We start from the raw sequence: 8,080 nt of genomic DNA on the forward strand, positions 1-8,080 counted from the left end.
TTTTATTAGTTTATCATTATAACAGTGTAAGATTTTCATGTTACTTTAAGTGTAATAAGCATCTTTAATTCCTGCACAGTACATCTTTTAGGATATCCGCAAGGGTAATGTGGTCATTCTTTGATATTTAGATTTTTTTCTCATTACACAAAAATAAATAATGATAGATAGATAGATAGGATAAATTCATTAGAGGGTGCCTGGGTGACTCAGCTGGTTAAGTGTCCTGCTTCAGCTCAGGTCATGATCTCATGGTTTATGGGTTTGAGCCCCAGGTCGGGTTCTGTGTTGACAGCTCAGAGCCTGGTGCCTACTTCAAATTCTGTGTCTCCCTCTCTTTCTGCCCTTCCCCCTTCTCTGCTCATGCTCGCGTGAGCGCGCGCTCTCTCAAAAATAAATAAATGTTAAAAGTTAAATTCATTAGGGTAAATACCACAACGTTATGTTTCTTTTTTTAAAAAAATGTAATGTTAATTTATTTTTGAGAGAGGGAAAGAGACAGCACACGCATTAGCAAGCAACTGAGCGTGGGAGGAGGAGGGCAGAGAGAGAGTGAGATACAGAATCCAAAGTAGGTTCCAGGCTCAGAGCTGTCTGCACAGAGCCGGATAGATGCAGGGGCTCAACCTCAAACTCATGAACCATGAGACCATGACCTGAGCTGAAGTCTGATGCTTAACTGACTGAGGCACCCAGGCACCACCACATTTCTTGATATACTTGTTCCTTGGTGCTTTTGGAAGATGTGCCCTGTAATCACTAGTGAATGCAGGTACCTATATTGATATGCTATTTAATATTAGGATTTTTTATTCTTGGTTATTTGTATAAAAACTAAACCATCAGTGATCAATTTCATGATTAGGTCACCAGGAGTATTTTACATCTTAAAATGTGTCATATTAAATTTAATCATTCATAAGTAGTCTATTCTCTGTTTTGTCCATCAGTCTATGGAGGAACACTCTTGACTTACACCTTTATACTTCTCAGTCACCTGTATTCTGAGACTTTTCCCTGGGAAACCTGAGTTTACTAATTTGACTAACCTTAACTTCCAATCTTATTTCTAATTTACAGTAGATTATAATAATACTTGTTATTTATTCAGCTTCTAGTACTGCCCCAGGGCCTGTCAAGTCCATCCGGATAAATTCTTAATAAACATGAAGTGGGACTCCTACAAATTCAAATATATATAGTTAAATCTTCCTATTTTCTTTCCCCAAAACAGAAAAAAGACAAAAAAGAAAATCATCCATTTTGATCTTTGTCTAACTTTAGCTTTGTTTTGTTTCATTCAACTCTTTCTAGAAAACATGCACCTACAATTACTAATAGAAGTAATACTCCTGCTTAAACATATTTTTAAAATTTTGATTTCTCCTTAGCCATCTTTGGAAACTTTATTAGACGCCTCACCCCACCACCCTCACATACATATTAGGAGACAAGGAGACAAGGAAAGTCCTTTTGCTTAAGTGAAGAATCTCTAAAAAGTCATGTGTTCTCATAAGAAGAATTTTTATGGTGCCTTTGAAGTAAACATTCTGGTGAAGTACAAGGATCTTCAAGAAATAGTAGCAAACAGATCAGATTTCAGTATTAATAAAGCAGGGGTCAAAGTCTAATTGCATCTAAATTCAAATTTTACGAGTGGCACCAGTGACATTTCTTTGGCCTCTTCTGAAGGCAGTGGGTGTTGTTCAGATTGTTAGTTTTAATTTGTTCAGATGTGTTTTCATTACCAATTGGTACAGAGGTGGCAAAGGGAAATGATCTCTGGAGGAAGAACAAATGGTGAAATGTGTTTTTTGAGTCTCTTCCAGTGGCAACCAGTTTGATACCCCTTAGGAAATGTTTCTTGACAAAAATTATAAGAAAAATACCAACATTTGATTTCCAAATGTTTGACAAAATGGAAACTCTTTTGTTTGCCAGGAAAATAGAACTAGTGGACCCTTTAATCTCAATATTTAATGGAGTTTTAAGAAAAGTTTATAAAGGAGAGAATATGTAAATTGTGCCCCAAATAGTCTGTAAAGTCAATCTAACTAACAGACACTCTGGGTTTGTCAAGATCTACATTATTATTTTTTTGAAGTTTGGGGTTTTTTAAAAAATTTTTCTATCCTGCCTTTTACTAACTCATTAAGTTTTCTTTGTTCTTTTCTCTTTATTCTAGTTGTTTGGAAATTAGGCATTTAAAAATCTTTTGGTGGTTAGTAGAGATAAACACATTTTAAATATATTAATTTTGATATCAAGCTAGCCTGAAATTGTGAAATTTCCAAACAGTTCAATAAAATAAATTTAACACATGGAACTAAAATTACTGTCACCAATTCTTGGAGTCTTTTCTTTTTCCAAGAAAATGTTAATGAGAAAAGTGGCAGAAAGAAAAGTAACCACAACAATTGGCAGATTTGGTTATTTTTCTAGCTTTTAAAGTTTATTTTAAACACGAAAGGTGAAAATATAGGCCAAAAACAAGCACCACCCAACCAATAAAGCACATTTAAAAAAAATCTCAGTGACTTCAGTCCTCTGTTATTTTATTCGTCTTGCCCCTTTTTCTTTCATTTCCTTCTCTATTATACTCACTAATAACAAATAAACACGGTCTACTAACTGAATGTGATTCAAGATAAAGCTTTTTCCATAAATCATAAATCACTTAATATCATTCTGCAAAGTGCCTTTATTTGCTCTATTTAACATCTGACTGAGAATGTTCACTTTTATAAGTCCGATAAATACTTGGCACCAATAGAAAGCTATTTCATTTGAAATTTTATTGCATTGCACATTAGCATTTCCTAGACACTCATTTATCCAGTCAATCCGTAATTAATTAGTTCATTTCACTTGAGTCATCATAAACCCAGTTCTCTTGTTCCCAGTATACTTGATAAACCTTGAGGCTTTGCAGGTGAGTTATTCAGCGCTTATCGCCAGGGTGTTCACACAGTTCTGCTTTTTCTCCTCTCAGTGTGATATAAAATCTATCCATGGCCCTCTTTTGTTTTTAATACCATATTGGATGGTAATCCTTTGTGGTTAAAAAAAAGAAAGAAAGAAAAGAAAAAAGGACATTTCAAGATGCCATTATTAAGTCCACATGATGAATATTTACTGTTGTTGCTATTTAGATGTCTCAGAGGATATTCAAATTAATTTGATGTAGCATGGGGAGACTAGAAAACAACATCTTTAGTCTTGGAAAAAACACTGATTAAAATAACTAAAATCAAACACAAACCAAAAAAGGGACAGAAAGGGTAACACTTTCTCACAAACTTGTTTTGGAAATTTCTACCAAAAAATTCTGACCATTAGTCAGCAGAGCAATGTTTTTCAGATTTTTTTGGATCCTTATATATTCACCCAATAAAATCATGCTTTTATTTGTTTTTGAAAGTTGGTACATGATGACAGATTTGTTCTTCTAGCAGGAACAGTATTTTCCTGGGCTTCATGCTCCTTCACTTCTTGTTACACTCATTTATAATTATCAGGGAAGCACAAGGTAAACGAATGTGACTTAAAAATTATAAGTTATAGGGGTGCCTGGGAGGTTGAGCATCTCACTCTTGATTTTAGCTCAGATCATTATCCCAGGGTTATAGGATGGAACCCCACATCAGGCTCTGTGCTGGGCATGGAGCTTGCTTAGGGTTTTCTCTCTCTTTCTTTTGCCCCTCTCTCCTGCTCATGCACTCTCACTCTAAAAAAAAAAAAGTATTAATTGGAAGGGCCTCCAAACTGATAGAAATGTTGAGCCACTGCCAAAAATGTAAATAAAATTGTGCCCCTGCTGCTGAAAATTCAGTGCAAATGTTAGAATGTTAGGCTTTATTTTCAGTTATTGAATAAACATTGCCTGAATATGTAGAAAATCCTGTGCATACACTGGGAATAGAGAAATGAATAAGTCATGCATTCCATTCTCGAAGAGTTCAATGTAAATGTAGGGAAATATTCATCCAAGTTTTAGTCTAAGTTAGAAATTTGGTACCATAGTTTTATAGTCCCTTTTATTTGCCTAACTTCAATTTTACTTCCTGTAGAGCATCACAAATTAAACTGATTTCACCAACTGTTCTTCAGGCAACTAAATATTATGATGGTCTTTTCCTGAACCCATCATCCATGGCCAGTTTTCTTTTAAATGTACAGTTGGAGTTACTCAAAATTGTACTTAATGATTATCTGATTGAGATGGCACATTGAAAATGTGGCATTACCATTTCTCCCTGTCTCCAAATTCCTTTTGAAATGACAAAGAGTAACTAGAAAAAAAAAAAAAGCTAACAGGAATAGTTGTTCTTTGAGGAACCTTCGGTTAACAGTAAAAACATGGTTTGGGATTGATAGGTAAATTTAAAACAAAGTCACTGGAGACCATGTACACAATGCACATACCTCCTGCCGAGATGAGGATTGGTTTTCCTGCTAGAAATTCTAAATGTGGAGTTAAGGGGAGAATGTAGGTGATCACAGACCTTCCTGTCAGGTACTGGGTAGGACATGCCATTTACATTCTCAGAAACTCTCAGGATGGGAAATTTGACTCAAGCTTTATGATTCTCTGTATGTAAGAACATATATACACATAATTTAACTTCTTCCTTTAAGATTTAGATATAATTTATTCCTTTGCCTTGCCTTAATTGCTGTTAACTAGGATTTCTAGTACTTTGGTGAATGAGAGTGGTGTGGTATTCCTAGTCTTAGAGGAAAACTTTCAGTGTTTCACTGTTGACTATGATGTTAGCTGTGGGTTTGTGGTATAGGACTTCTATTATGTTGAGTTATGTTCCATCTCTACCCAATTTGTTGACACTTTTTATTATGAAAGGAAGTTGTATTTTATCAACTGCTTTTTCTGCATCTATTGAGGTGAACATGTGATTTTTAGCTTTCAATTTATTAATGTGATATACCACATTATTGATTTGTGGATTTTGCATCCCAGATAAATCCCACTTGTCCATGGTGTATGATCCTTTTAATATGTTGTTGAGTTCATTTTGCTTAATTTTATTGTGAGTTTTTGCGTCTTTATTCATCTGGGATATTCACCTGTAGCTTTCTTTTCTTCCACTGTCTTTGTCTGGTTTTGGTAATCTCAAGCCCAGGTGATACAGTAAACTAAGCAAAGTGGGCATTCACCTCACTGGGCATATGGGATAGAAGAAAACAAGTTACAGCCTAAGGTAATACCAAAATGAAAATAGAGAAAATAGTAAGAAAAGGCAGATGCATTTGGTGTTCTTCCCAGTATAAGTCATCCATCGCGTTAGCTATCTTAGAGGCCCTATCTTGAATGCCTACTCTCCATCTATTTATCTCAAAAAAAGTTCCACTTATACAGAGTCAATATTCATCCCTTTCATTATAAAGAAGCCTGGTGGGGAAATTAGTTTCACAGTGATTTAAGCAATTCAGTAACATACCTATGTCAGTTATTATAAATGTCTCTTTTTAAATCATTTGATTCAGCTAAAACATTTTTGAGTCCATATGATACGACAAGCACTGATCTAGGCATGAGATACTCAGACATGAACAAACCAAACAAGGTGCTTGTCATCAAAGAGTTAAAATTTAGGCGCAGCAGTAGGGCAGGGGGGTGGGGGCACCGAGGCAAGTCGGTTCACGGTGGAGGGGGGGGGGGTTGAGGGGGGGCTCCTTCAATGGGAGCATGCAGCATCAGAACTCAGCCACAGGGGCGGGGAAGGAAAAGTGCACCAGCGGTCTTGGCGCACGCACCCCACCCAAGGGCTGTTACTGCCTCTGCTCACCCTCCCTCACCCTCCCTTGGCTGGCGGGCCTCTGGTGTGGCGGTCTCTGATGGTGTCATCAAAGTGTTCAATGACATGAAGGTTCGTAAGTCCTCAACACCAGAGGAGGTAAAGAAGCGCAAGAAGGCGGTACCCTTCTGCCTGAGCAAGGACAAGAAAACATCATCCTGGAGGAGAGCAAGTAGATCCTGGTGGGTGATGTGGACCAGACTGTAGACGACCCCTACGCCACCTTTGTCAGGATGCTGCCAGACAAGGACTGCCACTATGCCCTCTATGATGCCACCTACGAGACCAAGGAGAGCAGAAGGAGGACCTGGTGTTTATCTTCTGGACACCTGAATGTGCACCCCTTAAGAGCAAAATGATTTATGCCAGATCCAAGGACGCCATCAAGAAGAAGCAGACAGGGATCAAGCATGAATTACAAGCAAACTGCTACGAGGAGGTCAAGGACCGCTGCACCCTGGACGAGAAACTGGGGGCAGCGCCATCATCTCCCTGGAGGGCAAGCCTTTGTGAGCCCCCTCCAGCCCCCTGCCTGGAGCATCTGGCAGCCCCAGACCTGCCCGTGGGGGTTGCAGGCTGCCCCCTTCCTGCCAGACCCGAGGGGCTGGGGGATCCCAGCAGGGGAAGGACAATCCCTTCACCCCAGTTGCCAAACAGCCTCCCCACCCCCTGGACCTTCCTCCTACCTCCATCCCTGACAGTTCTGGACTTCCCAAACTGCTTTTAATCTTCTCATTCCTCTTGGGTTGAAGCAGACCAAGTCCCCCCCCCCAGGGCACCCCAGTTTGGGGGGGGCTGTAATTTTTTAACGATATCCCAGTTCCCCACCTGTACCCCCCTTTTCCCATGCTGCCAACTTTTAACGGCAGTAGTGACTGTGTTTGTTTAGTCCTGTGTATAAAAGGAATGTTGTGGAGATGACCCCTCCTTGCGCCACTGGTTCCCTTCCCTTTTGCCCCTGGTCTTCGCCACTGATGGAGGCAGGACCAGTAAGGGACCTTCAATTAAACACACACACACACACATACACACACACACCAATAACAAAAAGTTAAAATTTAGAGGATACAAATGGTAAATAAGCAAACAAAGAAATTTACATATTATGATAAAGTCTGGAAAAGATTAAAATTCAGGTGAGATGCTGAAGAGCAACGGAAATCACTTTTATGTGGGGTGATCGAAAGAGTCTGTGGCGATGTGAGGTTTAAGTTGAAATCTGAAGAAAATGACCAAACATGAAAAGTTAGAAGGCAGAGCATTCCAAGGAGAGGAATAGTAAGCAATGGGGCCTGTTTATATGGGAAGGGTGAAGGAAGTGATCTTTAAGAAATTTAAATGAGGCCAGTGTGACTGGAGCATAATGAGAAAGGGTATGAATGATGTAAGGCCAGGTAGTGTACATATCAAGAAATGCCCTGTGGAACAATGTAGAGTCTGGATTATATTTCTTATCAGTGAGTTTCCATCGAAGGTTTTACCCAGAAGGTGGCATCATCTGGTTTTTATTTTTTTACAAGACCAGTATATCAGCTATGTGGAAAATGAGTTAAATAAGGGCATATGGAAAATGAGTTAAATAAGGGCAATGTAAAAGAAGGGAGACCAATGACTGGTTTGTGACAGTAGTCTGGACAAGAGTGATGGTGTCTTGGACCCACGTAGTGGGCTGATTCTTAGATTTTTGGTTTGAGCAACAGGGTAGATAGTGGTGGTATCTATTGAGATGGGAATACCAGGAATTAATAGTTTTAAGTAAGAGGCAACCCAGAGGTTAGTGTTTAATAAGTTAGGTTGAGATGTGTAACATGTTATATTTAAAGGTGCTGAAGATCTTGTCTTTTTTAGTTGGGAGATTCGTGTTTGACCACAGTGATGAAAAAGTATGCTTACATAAGTTTACTGAAAATTCAGAAGTAATCAGCAAAAGTTTAGAAATAGAATTTATAATTTCCAGGTAGTGAAGAAGAGTTAAGAAAACCTTATCAGTATGACCAACAGCTAGGGAAGGTCAGTGAAAACAAGAAAAAATAAATCATATTATAAACAAAGTGTCAGAATATATCTAGACATCTCAGTAATTATACTAGATCTAGTTACTTTGGTTGCTTATAAGTTTTTGCTATAATGTTTCATGCTAAAATGAGTATATAAATTTTGGTAAAAATTCATGAGTATTATATAGGAAAATTCCTAGCAGTGGCATTGTATGTCAGAATGTGCATTTTAGGTATGGCAGCTTATCAATTACATATCAATTGTTC

The 8,080-nt window shown here is 38.2% G+C and overlaps 1 pseudogene; it reads left to right on the forward strand.

Annotated features, from left to right (window-relative positions):
• Nucleotides 1-5,780: 5,780 nt before the first annotated feature.
• On the forward strand, nt 5,781-6,575 carry LOC106970702 (cofilin-1-like; annotated as a pseudogene).
• The last annotated feature ends 1,505 nt before the right edge of the window (nt 6,576-8,080 follow it).

This window comes from Acinonyx jubatus, chromosome A1 (assembly GCF_027475565.1).
Source record: "Acinonyx jubatus isolate Ajub_Pintada_27869175 chromosome A1, VMU_Ajub_asm_v1.0, whole genome shotgun sequence".
Classification (NCBI taxonomy): domain Eukaryota; kingdom Metazoa; phylum Chordata; class Mammalia; order Carnivora; family Felidae; genus Acinonyx; species Acinonyx jubatus.